Below are 20,610 nucleotides of genomic sequence, written 5' to 3'. Positions count from 1 at the left end.
GCCATCTTTGCATATATGATGGTTCATTAATATCTTTACAAATCTTTGTAATGCCTAGATATTTTCTTACATAAAGTAGATTCTGCATTTCTTTATACAGGCTTATAGCATATGTGAATGCATATCGAGTTCTGTATCTGCATATATAGTATGTATACATATCTATAAAGAAACACCACACAAGTAAGCACATACATATTTGTATTACATGATTTTGTAATCATCTGTATTTCTGGAAATTATATATATATATACACATATATATGTGTTTATATATATATAAGACATATCAATATAAGCTTATTAATCTGCCATAGGTTCAGCTCACTATGTAGTGGCACTCTTAAGTTTTTCAAAAATAAGTGGAATCTTAATTTATTTTTAGGGCACAATAAATTGGGGGTCGTTCTAGCACCAAAAATGAGTCCAAAAATATTTTCAGTACATAGATCATCACAGAATTTTTTAATACCTAGATTTTTGTCCACTGGTACAAGGAATGTATCAGACCTCTGACTTCTGGTTTGGAGAAGGGAGTGTGTCAGGGGGCATTTGGATGCTCGAAGGTCTGAAGTGTGCCGGTGTGTGTGTTTGTCTGTCTTTCTGCCTTTGCGTGATGCTGAGGCCTTTGAGGGAAGTCCTGAGTAGCTGTCTGAGAGTCTCACAGACTTTGTCTTCCCACTCCTGTTCTGAGTAGTGGAGTGAGCGCACAGACCTCCAGGTGCCCTCTCCTAGACAGTAGTAAATCCATCCCTAAATGGTTGATTAGCCTCGGCTTCTGAGGTCACCAATGACATAAAGCCGTTGACGGCTAAAACAATTCCCCTGAGTCTGGGTTTGGGTTTTACTTTCCTCTCGTCCCTCTCTTCAGCTTGCAGGGCTTTTAATAAGGGACGTCACTCCCTGATGTGTTCCGATTCGGTTTATCGTTGCCATCTGTTTAGTTATCCTCTTAGGTTTGTGTCGGAGACTGTGGAAGTCTTTTCTCCAGCCTCTGAGTCCCTGTGTTCCTAAAGAGCTGTGGGGAAAGCGCGTGTCAGTTTTCAAAGAGCATATTAAAACCTGATAAGCAGAACCATCTCCAAACACCGGCGTGGAAGGCTGAGGCATTATTTTGTCCGTTAATGCTTGTTGCAACTCATTAGCAAATGGACGGCCTCGTGGCTCTGGCAGACGTGATGCCGTCTCAGCTCCACGCAGCCTCCTCCGGAGCTTCTCTCAGGTGAAAGATTTTGTGATTCCTATTTACTTTCAGTGCCTTGACAATAAGTTTACGGGGACAGGAGGTGGGGGATTTGAGCTGTAACAGCACAAGTGTTTGTCATATGTCAAGCAGGTTTAAGGGTGCGCTAATGTCAAAAAGAAGCAAGTGTGTGAAAACAAGAAAGAGGAAAAAATGAAAGGGGACTCAGAATTTCTTTATCTTTCCCTGTTCCCCAACTCCCCTTAGTCCTCCATTTTTCTCATTACAACTACTATATTACAGCATTGAATCTTTTTCTGGTTTTTTTTTTTTTTTCCACCCTGAAAGTCAGCATCTTGATTTTCCTCCGGTGGACACTATTCTCACATTCTATCAGATGCATTTTTTTCCCTACGCATAATTCTTTGAGAAACACTGTAGTGGCTGACATAGACTAGTTATCAGGTCATATCAACATTGATTTGTATTCTGACATTTGGGTAAAATAGCCCACACGGAAGCAAATCGGTGTGTCCATATCCAGAGGTCACCCAGAAATTCCAACTAGGAATAAATCCAGCCTGCTCACACCCCGGATCAAAGAAGCCAAATAACTGCAAATTAGAAGGAATTTCAATGAGTGACCTTATTTTTCCTGAGATTCCAAGATGCTCTTATATTATGTTTGATGGCATTCAGAAACGGCAGCCTTGTTTTTATGCACGGCCTTCCGAAGGCATCAGAAACAGAGATGATCAGAACGCTGCTCCTTTATGCAGTGTGGGTCGTCACACTGTGTCTAGCCTTATGTTTATACAGGATCTCTGGCATGGAGCAGTAATGGTTGCTCTAAACTTTCCTCTGTTACCTTTGGGCACCTGACCTGCTCTCTTTCCCACAGGGCGAAAGGGAGCTACAGTTTCATGTACGCAATGAGAAGGGACATGTGTCTCCTTGAATTGAATTGTCCTGGATCATATCACGTAGCACCAAGTGACCCAATATGGAAAGACAGGAAAACAAAGTGACAGTTTGGGTTAACAGAAACTAACATCAAGAGAGCCAAACCTCCAGGCCCACTGCCAGATCCCAGAGACTGAGAGTTGGTGTTCTCTTCGTAAATTTGTTTAAGGCACAGTCTTTAATCAGAGGTACAAGGTTAATGAAGATATAAGCGCGGCACGGGTCAGGCAAACTGGGTGTAAGTACCGCAATTTTGAGAATCCACAGGAAAGCGAATCTGGCTGCTACTTGACAATACATCACACTCTGGGGTCTCACCTATTGATCACTGCCCGACAATGGGCAACCCTTCCCAGCGGCTTCCTCTTTCACTATGAATTATTGACAGTGTTAATGCCAATAGCCCACAACCAAATAGACAAGAAAGACATTTAAACCCCTGATGTAGTAGCCTTAACTTCTGTGCTATTAAAAGCGGGAGAGAGCCAGAGAGGGAAGCACTTATACACAGTAGTAATGTGACATTCTTGAAGTTCTTGTCTACAGCTGAAACCTCTCTTCTCCACATGCCTACTTTTCTTTTTATTAAGTGATCACTAGGTCAGCCCCACCTGTGTATCCTTCGAGTGTCCCCCCAGCTAGAAAGCAGAACAGGTCAGCTGCTCCCATTCACACGTTCTTTGTTCATGGGCTTCTTCAACAAACGTGTCTTGGCACTTTCTACAAATGTCAGAATTGCTTTGGAAGCAGGGCTACAGAGCAGAGACTGCTTCTGTCTCCTGGCAGGTTACCTACCCTTTGAGTGAGGTTAACTCCTAATCCTTGCGGTCCAGGGCTCAGCCTGCCTGTTTCATGGCAGCAGCGCTGCCTAAACTCTTGGTGCTGTTGCTAGGATCGCCGGCTTTCATTTTGACCCACATGCACGATGCTTGAAAATGGCCAGGGAACCAAGCAATGTTTTCACTTCCTGTAGGATGTCTTTGTGTGGTGGTAGGTCACAAATAAAATTATTTTTCTTTTGAAAACATGCTTAGAATTGTGGGTTTCCACATGATTTTAAACTCCCGTGTGTATAGTTGGACACCTCTTCTGTGCCCTGTTTGCTGGATGCACACAGGTTCACGGAGGATGATGTTGACAGCTGATGAAGCTGCCATTGTTCTTATCTGGTTAAAGTATGTGAGTCCTCTTCTACTCACTGTTGAGTTTGACTCATCCTCTGTACTAATAAAATTAATGATAAATTGAATTGGTATTAAAATAATACTTTATGGCTAAAAATAAAATATTAATATATTTGTCTCATCTTTGTTCTTGATTTCAGTACAAACTGAACACAGACCTAATTTAGACATTTACAGAGGAATCAAAACTGTCATGTTCTGGCCTTCTAAAATTTTCACTTGGTTCTTTGCTTCGAGGTTTGGTGGAACGTTATCCTTCAGGTCCTCATGATTTACGAAGTCATGTGGGATTGATTGCAGCTTGTACTCGATCTAATTTATAAGCCTATCAGAGCAGCCCCTACCATTAGTGTTTTCCTGTCTAGGTAAGATGAACAAACCACCATCGCCCTTAAAATGTGCCACCAATCTTGTGCTTACACTAGATCAAAAGCGACATTATCCATGAAGGAAAGCCCGGACCACAGGGTGAGTCACTGAAGAACTATCTTGAGGCTTATTCCACCCAGAAGTAAGGAAGGAAAAAAAACACTTATATGAGCAATTTATTGAATTGCTTAGACATGCTAGAGCCAAGACACAGTGTTCGTGTCAGTGGGAGAGTAAGATGAACTACTCTGTTAACAGCTCTGCCCAAGGAGAAGTGCTTTTCTGACCTTAATCACCTGATCATGCACCGGACGGCACTATTGAATCCTTAGAAGTTTTGGTTTCTCCCATATGGTATAAGTAAATAGCTGTCTATCTACGAGAATGGATAAAGAAATGTGCATTAGATTCCGGACGTACTAAGTGGTGTTACTCCTCACCTTCTGCTGCGCTTCACCCACGCTGCTCTTTCCCATGCCAAGTCTTCCATCTCTTTCATTGGCGCCAGTCTTGGATGACCTATGCTTCGCAAAGATCACCATCCTGCACCTAGAAGTCTGAAAACTGCTTTTCACCTACAATGTATAGACTTTCTAGAGACTGTTCTCATCACAGTCTACCCCGACTTTCTGCCTATCAAGTGCTTTCTTTGAGGTTGATAGATTACAAACAGGCGCCCTATCTGCTGACACAATTGAGTCCCCAGGTATCTGTATTCAGGTGAAATGGGTTTGTTTTTATTTTTATTTTTTTGTTAGCATTTTTGGATGTACATGCTTAGCTGGAGGTATTATGCTTTCTTGAAAGTCATCTGACCTGCTTAGTCCTGAATGCTACATTGAGTACCTTACAGCCATGGACTGGCAGCCTTTTCCCAAGTGAAGGACACCATGCAGAAAGTCGAAGTGTGCCAATTGTCTTTACACATGGGAGCTCAGACGTTGACAGTTGCTCCTCATAAATTTGGAAATGTAGTCTCTACCACATTTCAGTGACAGTATAAAAACAATCTTTCTTTATAGCTAAAGATGAATTTTCTTACTCAGATTTTTCTCCTTTGGGTTTAATTTCAATTTTAGACTCTTACACTGTAAATTAACAAACATCTTGCTGCCTCTTAGACAACACTAAAAGCGTAACTGTGTTGTGTAAGGGAATGGTGTTCTCTTGTCAGCGAGTTATAAATACTCTGTTTACTCTGGGTTATCTGTGGCTCAACTGTCACATGTTTTGTAAAAAATATCATTCTGAAATGATGGGAGGCTGCTTTGGAAGTCAGAACAACATGTGGCGACTCAGAACACTCATCAGAAGGCACACAACAGGCCCTCAGAAGCAGTGAGGCACAAGACGAGATGCAGCGGATCTTATCCCAAATTAAGCCAGCTTAGTCTTGAGTAATAATCTTGTCCCTTACCCTTTATCATGCATTTTTGACTAATTAATCTCAACTTGAAGTTTTTGAAACTTTGTGTGAATTTTTATCTCCTTTTCTGGAGCATGTGAAAGCCCCTAAGAAGTGGAAACACACAGGAACACGAACTCTCCAGATACAGTCTCAACTTAGCTCTCCTCAGACCTAAAACTTCTCCAGCAGCCGGTGTTTTATCCAATAGAAGCCTTTATAGAAACAGAACAGTAGTGTCACACGAGGAGAAAGCACTCCTCAGGAGCACAGATCGGAGGCCTCGCAGGGCATCTGGGTTTACAGTTGGGATCCTGCTTGCGGCAGCTCCGTTTCACTCTTCTTCCTTCTGTCTTTTTAATTGCACTGACATTTTAACATTGCCACTGCCCTATGAAAATTTGTATTTGTATTTAGAATGCTTCTGTGATAAGCTGGTTCCCCAAAGGACTGTCAAGAACCCATAGAAACTAAGCCGCTGCTGCCCCATCTAAATGACTCAGTGCCCCTCAAGCTTACAAGAGGACCCCCAATGATGATGCTTCCTAGTGGGTGTTTGAGCCACCAATTTGAATGTTAATGTCTCCAGTCCAACTTTGACTTGCCCAGTGAGGCCATGTGAAACTCCATCATTTAGTCAAGTCAACACACACAGATATCTTGGGTATAACCTATCCAAATTCCTGGTTCTATGTAGGAATAAGCCTTTGAAAGAGGAAGACAAAGTGTTTCATACATTGGAGAGGTCATTTACATTAATAAAACTTCATGAATATTTATCCTTTGCTGATTTCTGGTGACAGAAATGATTGTGCCCATGGCCATAAATCACAAATTAAAAAAAATCAAAGATTTAGTTGGCTAAGAAGTGGACCTTCTTGGTTCTGTCAGTGGTCAGCGGTCAGTGTCCCTTTCAGTATAGTACAAGGTCAAGTTCAAAGACTGAACCAGTCACATTTCAGTCAGTGAGGACTAAGATACTTTAGGGATTATAAAGTCAGATGTGTTTCATGCCCTCACAGATCTCCATGACAGTCCTTGCAATGTGTTTTTCCACTCCATGCAGTAAATATGAGTCCCTTGATTATGAATCTGGGGTAGTGCTAGCCAGTTTTGGGGACAAATCCTGGCTCTGCCCGCTATTGATCACATTAGTGTGGACTCATGACAGAGTCTTTCAGTGCTCTTAGTAAGACAAATGTAAAAGTAAGTCAGGAGGTAGTGGTACCTGCCTTTAATCCCATCACTCAGGAGGCAGAGTCAGGAGGATCTCTGTGAGTTTGAAGCCAGCCTGGTCTACAGATGAGTTCTAATACAGCCAGAGATACACCAAGAACCCCTCTCTCAAAACCAAAACAAAATTGAAAAGTAAAGATACCTGTCATCTACACAGAAATAAAGATGAAACAATATGGTATGTACAAAGAGCCTGTGGGTGTTTGTATAGTAATTTAGCTTTTTATTAAGTCACCATGTTGATTAAACTAGCCACCCTGCCATTCTACACGTCCTTTCAGTAAAGAGGTTGTGAATGTCCGTCCATGTTCTGACCTATTCTGATTAAAACCAACTTGAGTGCTTATTCAGGTTCTCCTTGATTTCAGCCTGGCTTCTTACTCAGCTCTCTGAAATATGCTGTTATTTTATTGACGCTTGGTGGATTCTCTCTTTTGGTCTGACTCATGGTTAGCTCTTGCATTACACTAATATCAATGTTTAACAATTGGAAGCATTCACTATGTGCTTGGAACAGTGCTGTATAACAAAAATTTTTCTTAACCCTTAACAGCAGCCAACTGACGATGGTGGTAAAATGTAACTCTAAGAATGTCTAAGACCAAAGCTGGGCTTCCTGCGGGGTGTTTCTTACATTAACCCAGGAGGGAATGAGTGAGAATCAGGAATATCACTGAGTTTATACCTACTAACTTACTAATGAGTGAGAATCAGGAATATCACTGAGTTTATACCTACTAACTTACTAAGACCCAATTAAAACTTAACCTCCTATGCTCAGTTTTATGTCAGGTTTACTTTTGTCTGAACTCTACAGCAATTATTCACCTTTTAAATTATATAGTTATTTATTATTTATAGCCGTGGTGTTCTTCCTGTCTTTATAAACTTTCTATCTTTCTTGCTTTTCAGTAAAGCATCTACTTGATTGAAAATGTCTCAAATTCAGACCTCATGCCAAATATTGCCAAAATTACATTGTATATTATTTTATAAGGGTCAAAATATTATTACTCCAATAATACCCAACTAATACTATCTTTCTAAATTTTCAAACAAAACATTTATGAAAACCCATGATAAACCAACATGCTTCCATCTTGGGTTTGAAGAGTCAAGCGTAGAGCCTGGAAGGGTCTTTACCCTGTCCTCTGCATCTATGTTATGGTTGTTAGCTTGGTTTTCTTGTGGGATGTCTAATGGTGGGAGTAAGTGTGTCTCTGACTCTTTTGCCAGCTCTTGGGACTCTTGTCCTCCTATTGTGTTACCTTGTTCAGCCTTGATATGAGGGCTTTTCCCTTGTCTTATTGTATCCTGTTTTGCCATGTTTGGTTGTTGCCTTTTGGAGGTCTGCTCTTTTCTGAGGAGAAAGTGAGTGGGAGTGAATCTGGGGCAGAGAAGAAGTTGTCAGAAGCTGGGAGGAGTGGAGAGAGGAGAAAGTGTGGTCAGGATACTGTGTAAGAGAGAAGAATCTATTCTCAATTTTTTAAAAAAGGAAGTCACTTTACAGTAAAGACAAACTATACTCATTCCTGTTTATGCTTAAATCTGCTCAGGAATTGTGCTATGCCCTACCTGTCACCTTAACTCCAAATAGTTCTGTACTGCCTATTCCAGGATACAGCAAACATGCCTTTGTCCCTAAAGGTTGTTATGACCACCTGTTGTTATGGCTACATTGTTATGATCACATTCTTATGACCACCTTGTTATGACCACTTTGCAGCCATACCTTTGTTTCACAAGGCTGTTATGACCAACTTCTTTTGCTTATGTCCTGCTTCTGTTACCCCACCTATTTGTTTGCCAAATTGCCTATTTGGATAAACCCCACTCCTGAGCTATAAAAACCATTATCTTCCCCTTGTCTAATGTTGATCTCTTGAACCTTGCTCTATGGGTTCAAACCTTGTACATTAATAAAGCTTGCTTTAATTAATTTGGCCATGACTTAGGTCAGTGGTCTTTCTTCTTGCATCTGTTGAATTTATACACAGGAAGAACAAAGGCAAAAAAAAATGTGCTTTTCCCCACCAATAGAGAAGACACTGCTGTGTCAGTTTTTCAGAAGAAACTGAGCTCAAAATGGGAAGCTCATCTCTTCCACAGTTATTTAGAGAGTAAAATAGCCCAAACTGGCCAAGTCATTCTGCTACATGGGGATTACTTTGTGAAATACCCAGAATCCTGTTACTCTTCAGCCTTCCACGTTTTTTCATTAAGAGACTGGAACACTCAAGAAGTAACACAATGGGAATCATAGGGAACTAGCACTAGAGTTAGGCAGACAGGGACCAGCAGTGACTGTGACTGCCCTGTTAGGAACTGACCTAGGGTTAGCAGAAGCACCAGAAAGGAAGACAATGGTGCAGTTTTCTAGCCATTTCTAATCAGTCTGATCTAACAGAGAGCCTGCTGGGAGGACAAAGGATGCTCCTGTAGGATGCTCCTGTTTCTGTCTTTCAAAACCATAGAAGGCATACTTGTGGTTGCTGTCAGACTGCTTCAAGGTATGCCTGGCTCCAGGAAGGAAAATCATCCACCTATCTGGATAATAAATTCTACCTAGAAATAGTCATATGCCCTTTTATAAGCACCGAAGTTTGTATTTAGTTCTATGTACTGGAAAAGTAAACATAGAGGATTAAAAATTAACATTTTGTGTGATGAATTGTTCTCTCTCTCTCTCTCTCTCTCTCTCTGTGTGTGTGTGTGTGTGTGTATGTGTGCTAGTAACACAGAGGTAGAACTTTCATAATCAATTTTAGTGTCAGGATAAAAATTGTCATAGACATGAGTCTTTGTCCTCTTTCTGCTCACTCTCTTTCCAATGTAGCACATTTCCTATTGCTTCTGTTTTTGTGGCCAGCAGGTGGCTGTTTTACTTTCAGGCTTTAGTTTTTCAGATAAATGCCAGGGAAGACATGCAAAGGGAAAAGGTCCATGTGCAAGTTGAACCTACTTAAATAAACAAAGAAGGAGAGAAGTAAGGAAAAAGAAATGAAAACAAAACCTGTTTAGTGATCTCTACCAGCCTTATGGTTCAGAAATGTATTGCATGTCCACATTTAGTTTCTGTGAGAATTGCGGAACTTATTCAGGATACTTACCTAATGTAAACTAAATAATTTTGGGTAGATGTAAGTACTAATAAAAGATGAACAACCATGAGCAAATATTGTAGAGGTGGCATTCCTTAGATCCTCAAGACCTTTGGAGTCTACTGTGAGTTTCGGCTTTATCATTTGATGCACAATTAGAGATCACTGAAGGATTCTAAGCTGATTAAGTCCCTCTGTTGAAGGAGAGAAGAGTTAGAAAAAAAAGGTAAAAACACAGGGGACTATGTGGCACTCTATCATAGTCTCTGCATAGTAAATCAAGGTAGCTTGTCCTAGGTTGGTGGAGTAAAGACAGATGGAGTCAAAATAAAGAATATATTCATGTCAACGTTCAATGACAAAGAAAACATAGAAAAGGATTGGCTATCAGTAGAAAGAGGAGGGGCTTTTAAATGTTGTGATAGGGAAGACAATGGATGGTTGGTTGTATCTGTCCCTGAGCTGGGAAGAATAGAGCATCCCAGGGAATCCTCAGTTAAGATGTCAAGTACTTACAAGTTTCCGGGAATACATCACAGTGAAAAGTTAGAAATGGACAATCAAGTATGTGAGATAGGAGCTTCCTGTGCTTATGTTCATATGCATTGGAGATGCATTTTGAGGCCAGTCCCAAATGTTTAGTGATTGGTGATGCAGAAACTGCCAAAATCTCATTAAGACATACAGTTACAGAAAAGTGACTATCCATGGATATGTATTAGTATTTATCTATACGAATCTGTTTGCTTTGATATATATGTGTGTATGTTATAATAATATTAGAAATATCTAATGTTTTAAATGTTTTTTTTCTCTCTTGTTCCAAGAAATCTTGAAACTTTTAACTTTATCATAGGAAGTATCAATTCTTGTTTAAGAGACTCATTTAGTCATTGTAATATGAGAAGAATGGAAAATGTCAAAACTGACCAGAAAATGACACTTGGCGTCAACATGCAAAATAAATGTTCAAAGATAGAATCAAAGTGCAAACATCAGGGCAGAGGTAAAACCAAGCTGCCCACAGATTGTAGAGATAAGGCACACACACACACACACACACACACACACACACACACACCCTCTTGTTTTTTCCGCAGTGAATTGAATGGACATTTTCAAACCTTACTTTTCCCGTTTACGGTTTGCTCCAGGATAAAATGATACGTGTTGTTAATCAGAAAACGTTAGTGGCTTATTATTTCCTCGGTAGATGGATAGCAGACCCTAGACCAAATTGTTTATAACTTCTGTCTAAGAGTTGCTATATCTCATGAGCAGAACACACAAAAACATCAACTCTGTGTTTGATTTAATCCACTTAAAGAAAAGAAAACCCCACAAGGAACATTATAGGATAATGGAATATGTAAAATTAGTTGCTTTCCAAAAGGTCTTTCCCAGTTTTATTCTTCTGGGTTGAATTCCCTACCCATTTGGCCCTCAGCTCCGCAGTCTCCTGTTGGAAGAGGAATCTGCGGTACTGTACTGGTGCCCACTTTGAATCAACCTGCATTTGTCAAACAACTCCCTCTCATCCACACAGTCCCAGTGTAGCCGCCGCTTGCAATTCTCCTTTGTTTGTCCTCTCCATTTGTACCTGGTGGATTGTATATTATATCAATTCATAAAACTGGCTCTGCCAGACTCCCCACGGTTACAATTATTAAGGCCATAACTGAACCAGTTTCTCTCATCTTGATCTTCAACCAGAAGTTCTTGTCCCGAAGCTTTTGCTTCGCATTAAAATGCTAATGATCACCTCCACCAAATTAGCAGCTTAATAATAATATTAAAACAAAGCTGAGTGAAAAGACTTTGATCGCTACCTTTGAGAGCTCTGGATTCTAACACCTCTCCCCTGCATCATTAACAAGCAATGACCTTTAATTAAAAATAAAAGACATATACAAAATACCTGAAGAAGCCTTCTTTTTTAGCATGACATGTTCTCACACTGTTGTCTTTATAAAGAACGTCCAAACCTACTTACTGCTTTTGTTTTCCAGATCTTACAAAGACCCTACTTGTCCATAGATTACTTTTAAGCTATTTTCTAGCAGTTGTGTTGTTTTTCCACAGAACTCAAGTTAGTTATAAATCTAGTTGAATGGTAGAAATTTGGTAAGAGCTTTGACGTTCCTATCTGACTTACTTGTAAAAAGAGCTGTAACATAGATGAATCGTTGTAGCCTGCCCCCACACCCACAGAGACAATGGAGGTACTTGATGTTTTTTTTCATTTTCCCATCTCCTCCTGGGAAGAAAAAATAGAATAATGGCTTTATAATGAAGTCCTTATACAAACACAGTGTCTCCTGAAACAATATCAACAGTATTTTGTAATTGATCAAGTGGGAAAAGATCTCTTTAGGTATCAATTAGATGTATTAATGTTATCCATTCCCCTGCTAACTAGCATTCTAGATTTTTCATCCTCAGATTTTAAATCCATTGCCTATTTTAAGTAATGAAGCTAAACAAATTTGAAAGTACATGCTGTAGTGGTGGACGCTGCATCCACACATAGAAGGCCACAGAGGGCTAAGAAACTATGAAACCTGAGCTTTTATGTGTCATTAGCTCTTTAATGAATCTCAAGGGCCCCTGAACCAATGAGCTGAGAGTCTTGGGAAGCCTCTTGTCTGCCCTGAGTGGAAGAAGTGAGGGAGAGCACACAGATTACAGTGCTCAGTCCTATTAAAATATTCACAGAAGACTCATTTGAAAATGTATTAACCACATACTAAGTTAAGGCCCACCACAGATCAAATGCTAAGTTTGGGGACAGGAAGCAATTGGCTGAAGTTAATTGGCCAATATTCAGGGAGGAAACTGGAAGAGAGAAGGCTGGGAAGGAAAATGCCCTGATAGCCTTTTAAGACCTGTGGTTGGCAGATGTTCTTCTGATAACGATCTGTGTCCATTGGTGTGTCTTCCCTTAGGAGGTAAACACATGAATAAATGGTAGCCCTGGTGCCTCCTGGAAATGGAGCAGGCGTCTGCATGCTAGAGTGGAGGGAAGGACTGGGTACTGAACGCTTTCATTCCCAACCACATTTGGGATAAATAATGCCCTCTAATCCCCAGAAGCCTCTATCTTCTTACTCTTAGTGAAGGCTTTCCAGAGAGGGCTTCCTAATGGCTCTACACTGAAGATTTCCTCCAGGCCACATTATGATGATGACCTTCACAACTCGGCTTTGTTGCCAGATGTGTTTTCCAGGGAAAGAAAGTACCAAATCCAAGTCATAGGTCATGAAGCAGAGTTGTCAACCTGCATAAAATAATGTAGAAATAATATAACTAATTAATCAGTAAGGGATATGCAGTAGCTGAAAGAAATCAAGATTTAATAATGAATTAGATAAAATATATATTTAGCTTGAGAAAATTTTAAATACCAACAGATTTCAGGGAAATCATTTCCCTGTTAGGCTTGAGCAAGTTCTTTTATTTTGAAAAGTTCCTCAGCGACAACTGATGAGATGAAAGGGATGATCTCATTATAAAATTATTAACAAAGATTATTTTATATGGATAAAAATGTTAAATAGGCAATTATGTGAAAATTTTCTACTGTTTCTATGTATAATATATCTCCCACACAATCTCAGTTGTAATTTTCAAAAACAATTAAGGAAATTATTCAACCCCAATATAAAACTAATTTATTAATTTGGGTTATACGCCTCACATTGGTATCCATATGCAGAAGATAAACTAACAGTAAATTAATCATTATATGTTCTAATTCCCAGCTTTTGGCAGCTAGTGAAAATCCTTCCATGAAAGCAGAAGAAATTTCCTTTCTCTTGACTTCTTTGTCATTTATCAAATAGTAAAAACTATCAAGTAAAAAAAAGAAGTCTCCTTAAACAATTCATGACTTTAAAAGTCCTTCTTTCTATACATGTTGACTCCCATTTTGAACTGTTTAAATAATAAAGAACAGTTAGCGACTTTTGTACTTAGCTACTTAGTTATTGCAGATGTGTTACTACATGTTTAAAACTTGTGCAGCTGCAGTTTGGGCAAGGGACAATAGGAAATGTCTGTATTCTAAAGTGGCACCAGTCAGTTTAGGATGGAGATTGTTTTTCTGGATGACTTGCTCATGAGAGTAGAGAACAGTTGTCATTGTCTCCTAAAAGATTAGCTGGGCTTTAAGTTTGAGACTCAGGTTCTATTTCTTTCCACACCAGGCTGCGTCAGCTTCCTGGTAATCTAGGGACAGGTTCTTGGAGCTGTTGCTTGAGGGCAGTGTGGTAATTATATTTAAATAGTAGCTTTAGAAGCTTGTATATAGTCATTTGAGGGTAGTATATGCCTGCTAAGGTACAGGAATGGGGATTATTCACTTGAGTTGTATTTTGGAGTGCTTAGGAAATGGAATAAGTCACAAAAGAAAACCAGAAATGGGCCAGACTCCATGTCTTTCTTCTGTCTGTTATTATGGACTGACATCTTTGTCCTCTGCTTACAGCTTAGTATGGCCTTTTATAGAGAAAAGAGCTGAGTTGTAAGAATTATAATCAAGGAACTCTACCTAGCTGTATTTTGCCCATGAACCAATCCAATTTTGATTGCTGGTCAGGTTGGTGGTTCTAGGGACCTCTCTGAGCAGAATGAAGCAGAGAAAGTCAATTGGATTAAGAAAGGCTGCCGTTCTGTAGTAGAGTTTGAAGTCAAGGATTGTGATGCTTCCAGAAGTTTTTTGTTTGTTTGTTTGTTTGTTTGTTTTTTTATTGTACAGGATTGTTTTGGCTATCCTGAAGAAGATGTGGTACATTTACACAATGGAGTACTACAAAGCAGAAAAATATAATGATATCTTGAAATTTATGGGCAAATGGATGGATCTAGAAAACATCATATTGAGTGAAGTAACCCAGACTAAGAAAGACGAATATAATATGTGCTCACTTATAAGTGGCTTTTATACATAAAGCAAAGAAAAATCAACCTACATTCCACAATCCCAGAGAACCTAGACAACAAAGGGGACCCCAAGATAGACGTATATGGATCTAATCTACATGGGAAGTAGAAAAAGACAAGATTTCCTGAGTAATTGGTAGCATGGGGATCATGAGAGAGGGTAGAAGGAGAGGGGGTGGGAAGGGAGAGGAGCAGAGAAAAATATATAGCTCAATAAAAATAAATAAATATCTGTTCGTGACTCCTCAAAATAAAGAGAGAGGGAAAAAGAAAGTAAGAAAGAAAGAAAGAAAGAAAGAAAGAAAGAAAGAAAGAAAGAAAGAAAGAAAGAAAGAAAGAACAAAAGGCTGTCATCACCCAAAGGGGGCGCTACCTTCAGGACAGACAACAGATAAACACCAGAGAAAGTTATAACAACAGAGAGAGGCCTTTTGTATTTTCTACCTACCTCTCATTTTCCGTTGTGTACTTTTCAAGAGTATCAACTTACCACCGTGTTCATTCAACAATTTGCAATTCTCACTGTGCCTCACAGGCACACCGATGACTCTCAAGGGCAAGCTCAGGAGGGGTGGAGGCTCCTGAGCTTCTCAGATCCACAGTTTTCATATTGTTTGTAAGCTGTGCCTTGTCGTTTTTATGCACGTGGCATCTGGTTGAACGGTGAGATCCAGAAGAGACTCTAGGATGTACTGTCACAGTAGGCTAGCTACAGATTTCAGCGCTGAAGAGCCGTTTCCTTTTCTTTTAAGACAGACACAGAAGACATTTGCAAAACTGCCAGCCAATTCTTCATCAGAGAATTGTTTTGAAAACTAGTTGTTTTTGTTGAAATAAAAAACATGTTAATAGCCAATGTGTTTATTATCGTTGCCTTTAAATGAATTGGTACTTACATATTATTAAAATAACTCAATTTTAGATCCTTGTGATAAGTAATAATAGCTGTAGCTTACATTAACAATGTCTTTAAGGAACTTAAACTTTTAAAGAGAGTAATGTTCTATTATAAATATTTGAGAACCTTCATCTATTTTAAAAATGCAAACTTCTACAGAGGACACAGGAAAAGATGTTATAGGAAAATGATAAAATACATCATTCTGTACTGTGTATGTTTATCTAATGCCCATAAAGACTCCATTTCTGGAGATGGCAGCTATATATTATTCTCACAAATAATATTAAAATAATATCTACTTATTTTATAAACAGATCTCACAAGGTGTTTAATTTTATACATTCATGAGCCATTGAGACATGAAATCAGTCATTAATTTATTTCTAAGGTATTAAAATATTAAATTGATTAATCATTGATTAGTTTAAAAGTATTCATTTAAATCTTAGGTATATCTCAAACATCCTTTCTAAATAAATGTTTAATAATTACTAAAATAAATACTCCAATATTATAGAATTCACTATAGTCAGAAAACTTATATTATGTCATGTGTGTTTTAGTAGTTGCAGCTGTAGTTTATAAGTAAAATTTCATAATGGCTTCAAATATGCAAACAATACTTGGGTTGATCATTTTCCAGCACTGGCTGAATTTTGCTTTTCAAGAGTAACTATATATTTTATTTTCAATGGTTATATGAAAAATGTGCATAAATAACAACCTAGATCTGAGCAGTGCTTTCTGTCCTCTGAGTTTACTGATTTATTTATTTAGGCAATAATTATGGGGTCTCCAGAATGCAGCACCAAAATCTGAGCTAATAACTGAACTCATGTTCTCTTGGAATGAACAAGGTCTTTGCCTCCATGCTGGGACACATGCACTTTCGTAGGCTACCACTGGGAAATTCCCACCACTCTCTGCTGCAGAGATTATCAATTTGGCTGGTGATAAGAATCATTTAGCCTAATTTAGAGAAGCAGACCTCTGCACTCATTCCAGATCTGAAAACTCAGATTGACCTGTTCTTCTCTTTGTGCCTGATGTATCAGGGCTCAAAGTTAAAGGAGAGAAGCAAACAGAATGAAACCAGCAATCAAAGCAAAATCCCCTACATTGACCAGCTTTTACTTTAATACTTAACCTATAAAACCAATATTACCATACACACCAAACCATCTTTGCCTGTAAACACCTGCCTGACAATCTGTGTGCATATCTCTAGTCCCCTGTATGCTTTTAAAAAATTCTGGGTTAAAAAAAAAAAAAAAACAAGTTTACAAGTCCTTTCAAAAATGGTAACAATGAGACAGTCTTAAGTATTAATAGTAATCCTTTGTGTGTGTGTGTGTGTGTGTGTGTGTGTAGTGGAAGTGAAGAAAATAGAGAGGGAGAAAGAGAGTAAATGAAGAGAGAATGGGGGTGTGGAGATAGTGTCGAGATGAAGGGAAAGAAGTGTAGGTGAAATGGGGGTGAGACAGGAAGGGGAGAAGTGAAAAGGGAAAGAAAAGGATAGGGAAGGATGAAAGGATGAGCGGAGATTAAGCTATTATAGAATTAGCTTGATCTCTTCAAAATACTGTCATGCGATTATCAGCGGATTCTATGAGACACTACTCTCCATAGACTGGGAATTAATTTAATTATGGACACTGTCTCTGGACAATCCAATGTTAAAGGATGGAAAACATTAGAAATGGTGAAATAGTCTTTCCTGCACCCTGAACTAATCATCTGAAAAGGCAAAATGTCCAGGATTTAAGATATATGGTACGATGTAATAGATGTAATAGAAAGAGATCCGTGTCTATATAGTGGGTCTCCCTCTGGGTTCATGGGTCTTGACAACATAGTCTACTCCTTGGACAAGGAATAGTACATCAGGGGAGATCATTAGTCAACCAAGTGTATGTTCTGACAACTTCTTTCCACCACAAGGGATGCTACCTGTCAAGAATGGAAGGTCAATTTTAACATTAGAGGCAGATAAAGAAAACAGAGAAGGCTCATAAGATGTTTCCAACTTTGAACCCATAAATCAGATGGCCTCTCATTCCACAGCCACTGAGGCTTCTTGGAGCTTTATTTTCCTAAGACACTGGAAAATCTGGTCAAATACTTACTACTTCTGGCAGTCTCTGGAGTTGAGCTGAATACGATTGAAGAGTTGGTCATCAGAGAATAAGGTAAGCAAAGGCAAAAGAAGGCAGTTGCACTGTTGGGCATTGTCAAGTGTGACCCCTACCCATACTATAGGCTGTTTGTGACAATCATTGATTACCTGTCACTAGGATGGTGTTTCTGGAATTAGGATCTAAGCTGTTTTTCTGGTTTAAGCCTTGGTTCTTCTGTGGAAAGTGAACAATGTTCAATCAGGAAAATGCAAGGAAACTGTAGTATCCTCAGCACTGTCTTTCTTTGAACTCCTCTAAACGCCTTTGAGGGAAAAAGAAAAATCAAAATAATAAAGTGTCTAGATAAATAAAACTGGCAAAAAGAACACCCACAAGAAAATAAAAGTGCCTAACTCTGGAAGGGTCACATAGCTCCAGTCCTAGTGTTAAAATGGGACACTCAAGTAAAGACTTTAAAAATAGCTAACTCACCAGGGTTTTTTTGTTTTAGATTTTTCTATTTTCTTCTTGTTTAAAGCTAAAGGTGAAAAGCTGTCATCTTCTACATTTATTTACTGTAGACACAACTGACCAAAAGTGGAAAGAAACAAACAACACTGTTCTTAAATTGAAGCTTGAAGTTGAAACCACATAAAGAAAACAAGCTTTATAAATCAAGTTGGCAGGGCAGAGTAAGGCAGGGATGCAAAATTAGGCAAGCCAAAGGTTCCTCTGCTGTGATTGCCCTTGCTCTTCACAGCTCATAGCCCATGGCAGTTGACTCAACTGGGGAGGTCAGCATTCCAGCAACCCAAGTCTCAGGAAGCAAGAACAGCAACGTGTAACCTGAAATGACATGCTCGCTGATACAGCTTGTTGCTCTGCTTGCTAACATTTTGAAATATATCATGTGAGCTGAATTACAGAGAATAGCATTCGACAGGGTGAAGGGTTGCTTCTCCAAAGAGAAGGCAGGGTTCCTGGCAAGGCAAAAGTCTGAAGGACAAGTGCCTTTAGCATCAACCAAAAGTCTTACTTTATAAAATGACCTCAAAAAAATTAGACAGCTCTGCAGAGCCAGTAGAAGGATAACCAATGGGATAAAATGACTTAGTGTGCTACTAATGAGTCAGATCACATAGGAATTATCCCTAATAGCATTTATTGGAAGGAGAATGGACTATTTTCTCAAAATCTAGTCCCTTCTGTAGCTCAGTGTTCAGGAAAGGAGCAGTGTTTCTCCTTTGACTTTCCCTGGGAACTAAGCACCATGAGCTTGGAAAATGAGTTTTCTAATGTAGACTTACTCCATATACTTGAGCCTCGGTTTGGAAACTGATGGCATCTATGTAAAATGTTGATATTTGTTGACCGAATGACATATTATGTATAGCTACAAAGGAAACGTAACTTTCCAAAATTGAAGTCTTGCCTGGTGTATTTGATGCTTAACGAATAGTTTTTACCAAAAAAACTATTCAACAACATTATTTTTAAGCTGTAACTAGGTCTCTGTGTTCTAAAAAGACCCAGTGATGTCCTTGATATGTGCATTGCTGTTGCTTTTATGAAATAAATACTTTCTATGAAACCATTTTAAAAATGAAATATTTATATTAATACTTTACATCAACTTTCTTATTAAATTTTGCATTAAATTATCCCACTATTGTTATACACCAAATACTCTGTCAGCCTTTTTGTTTGCTAGGATGAGGTGAATATAGCATATAACTTGAATAAATAAGTATTTCTTCTCCTTTAATTGATATTATTTTCATTGCTTTGTCATTTTTAATCACTACCATGCAAATTGATATTCACATAGTTTGAATATATCCTCTGAATTTTGTTGCTTCAAATGCTTGATTCTCTTCTAGTTGTTAAGACTAAGATAGGGGATAAAACATGTCAGAATCACTCAGCAGTTTTACTGCAATGAAATCAGCCATCTTTGTAGGTCTCCAAGGGCCAAGTGGGTTCCACGCAAATCTTTTGGTCGCAGTAATGTGAGCAGCTATCACTTTCAGTAACACTTCTCTTTAGATTCATATGAGGGTCCAAGAAAAGTAGAGATCATCCCCCTAGGCGTACTCATGTCTTATTGGTCAGAATCATTTTTAACCTCCTTTGCCCTGCATCCCACCTTCATTATTAATTGTTAATTATTGTAGGAAATCTACTTACTCTGTGTCAATTCCATTTGAGTGACCTCAAAATTGTATGAAATCCATTTCCCATAAACTGATATTTCAGAGTTAAAAGGAAAGTCGTTGTCTACTAATTTTACATGGAAAGTACAAAGTCAGTTTCCTTTTAAATTTTCCATAACTCTGATTCCTTAGCTACAGTAGGTCCTGTCAGCCCTATTTTCTTCCCTTCCCTTTGTGGCTGAGACTACAAATTAGCTTATCCATAGCTGCCTCCAAAGCACCCTGTTTTCCAAGGCAAAAAATATACCAAGCTCTCATTAAGAATATTTCCTAAGGGCTCTTCAAATGCCACAAGAACATCACTCTAAAGTTTCCTGAAAACTTCTGACTGACAGTTCAAAATTATTCTCAGCTTTTTCTTTTGTATTGTGGATGAGATAGCTGAGTCTTTCACAGTAACCAAATGAGGAAAACCATGTCTATCCTAAAGCACCAGAGAAATCTGAAATAGATAAATAAAATAGATACAAAATAATATTTCCTTTGTTTATGGTTAAAATACTGAAATTTCTTACAAGAACAAAAACCTATGACATTTGTGATGTGAAAGCTTTTTATTTTAAAATATTATTGTGCTTTTATTGTTGTTTTTTTAAGATTTAGATATGAAGTTTTCATTTTAAGAGTAAATTATGAAATTTTTTATAAAATAAGAATTCCTTTGTACAATATGACTATATCATTGGGACCTAGACTTGTTCCATACCTGAAAGTTTCTCAAGCCTTACTTTTGATTTGGCTCTGATTTTATTAGTTTATTTGTTTGTTTGTTTGGTTTTTCAGTATGGCATGTGTTTGGGTTGTTTGAGAATTTTGTACATGCATATAATGTCTTTATCCAATCTACTCCCCCTCCTCATTTCTTCTGTTCCAATGTCTTCCCTATGGACTTTTCACTCCCAATTTCATGTGCATCTTTGTACTTCATGAAAAACTCACGGAGGCCATTGAGAGACGCCTGTATGTGCATGTGTGTAGCATATCTACTAGAGCACTA

At 38.6% G+C, this 20,610-nt stretch overlaps 1 protein-coding gene and 1 long non-coding RNA gene across 2 annotated transcripts in view; one reads left to right on the top strand and one right to left on the bottom strand.

Moving 5' to 3' along the window:
- The window catches only part of Arhgap15 (Rho GTPase activating protein 15), a 591,259-nt gene that overhangs the window by 34,012 nt on the left and 536,637 nt on the right, over positions 1-20,610 (top strand). The window lies entirely within an intron of this gene.
- On the bottom strand, positions 10,755-12,977 carry LOC126500269 (uncharacterized). The gene is made up of 3 exons (XR_007591286.1): positions 12,550-12,977; positions 11,597-11,698; positions 10,755-11,041 (listed from the first exon to the last, which is right to left on the bottom strand). It is a non-coding gene; the product is annotated as an uncharacterized lncRNA (long non-coding RNA).

This window comes from Alexandromys fortis, unplaced genomic scaffold (genome assembly GCF_014885135.2).
Source record: "Alexandromys fortis isolate MF-2015 unplaced genomic scaffold, M_Fortis_MF-2015_v1.1 scaffold_33, whole genome shotgun sequence".
Taxonomy (NCBI): Eukaryota; Metazoa; Chordata; class Mammalia; order Rodentia; family Cricetidae; genus Alexandromys; species Alexandromys fortis.
The sequence above is the reverse complement of the archived record's forward strand: the minus strand, read 5'-3'. Positions and strand labels throughout refer to the sequence as shown.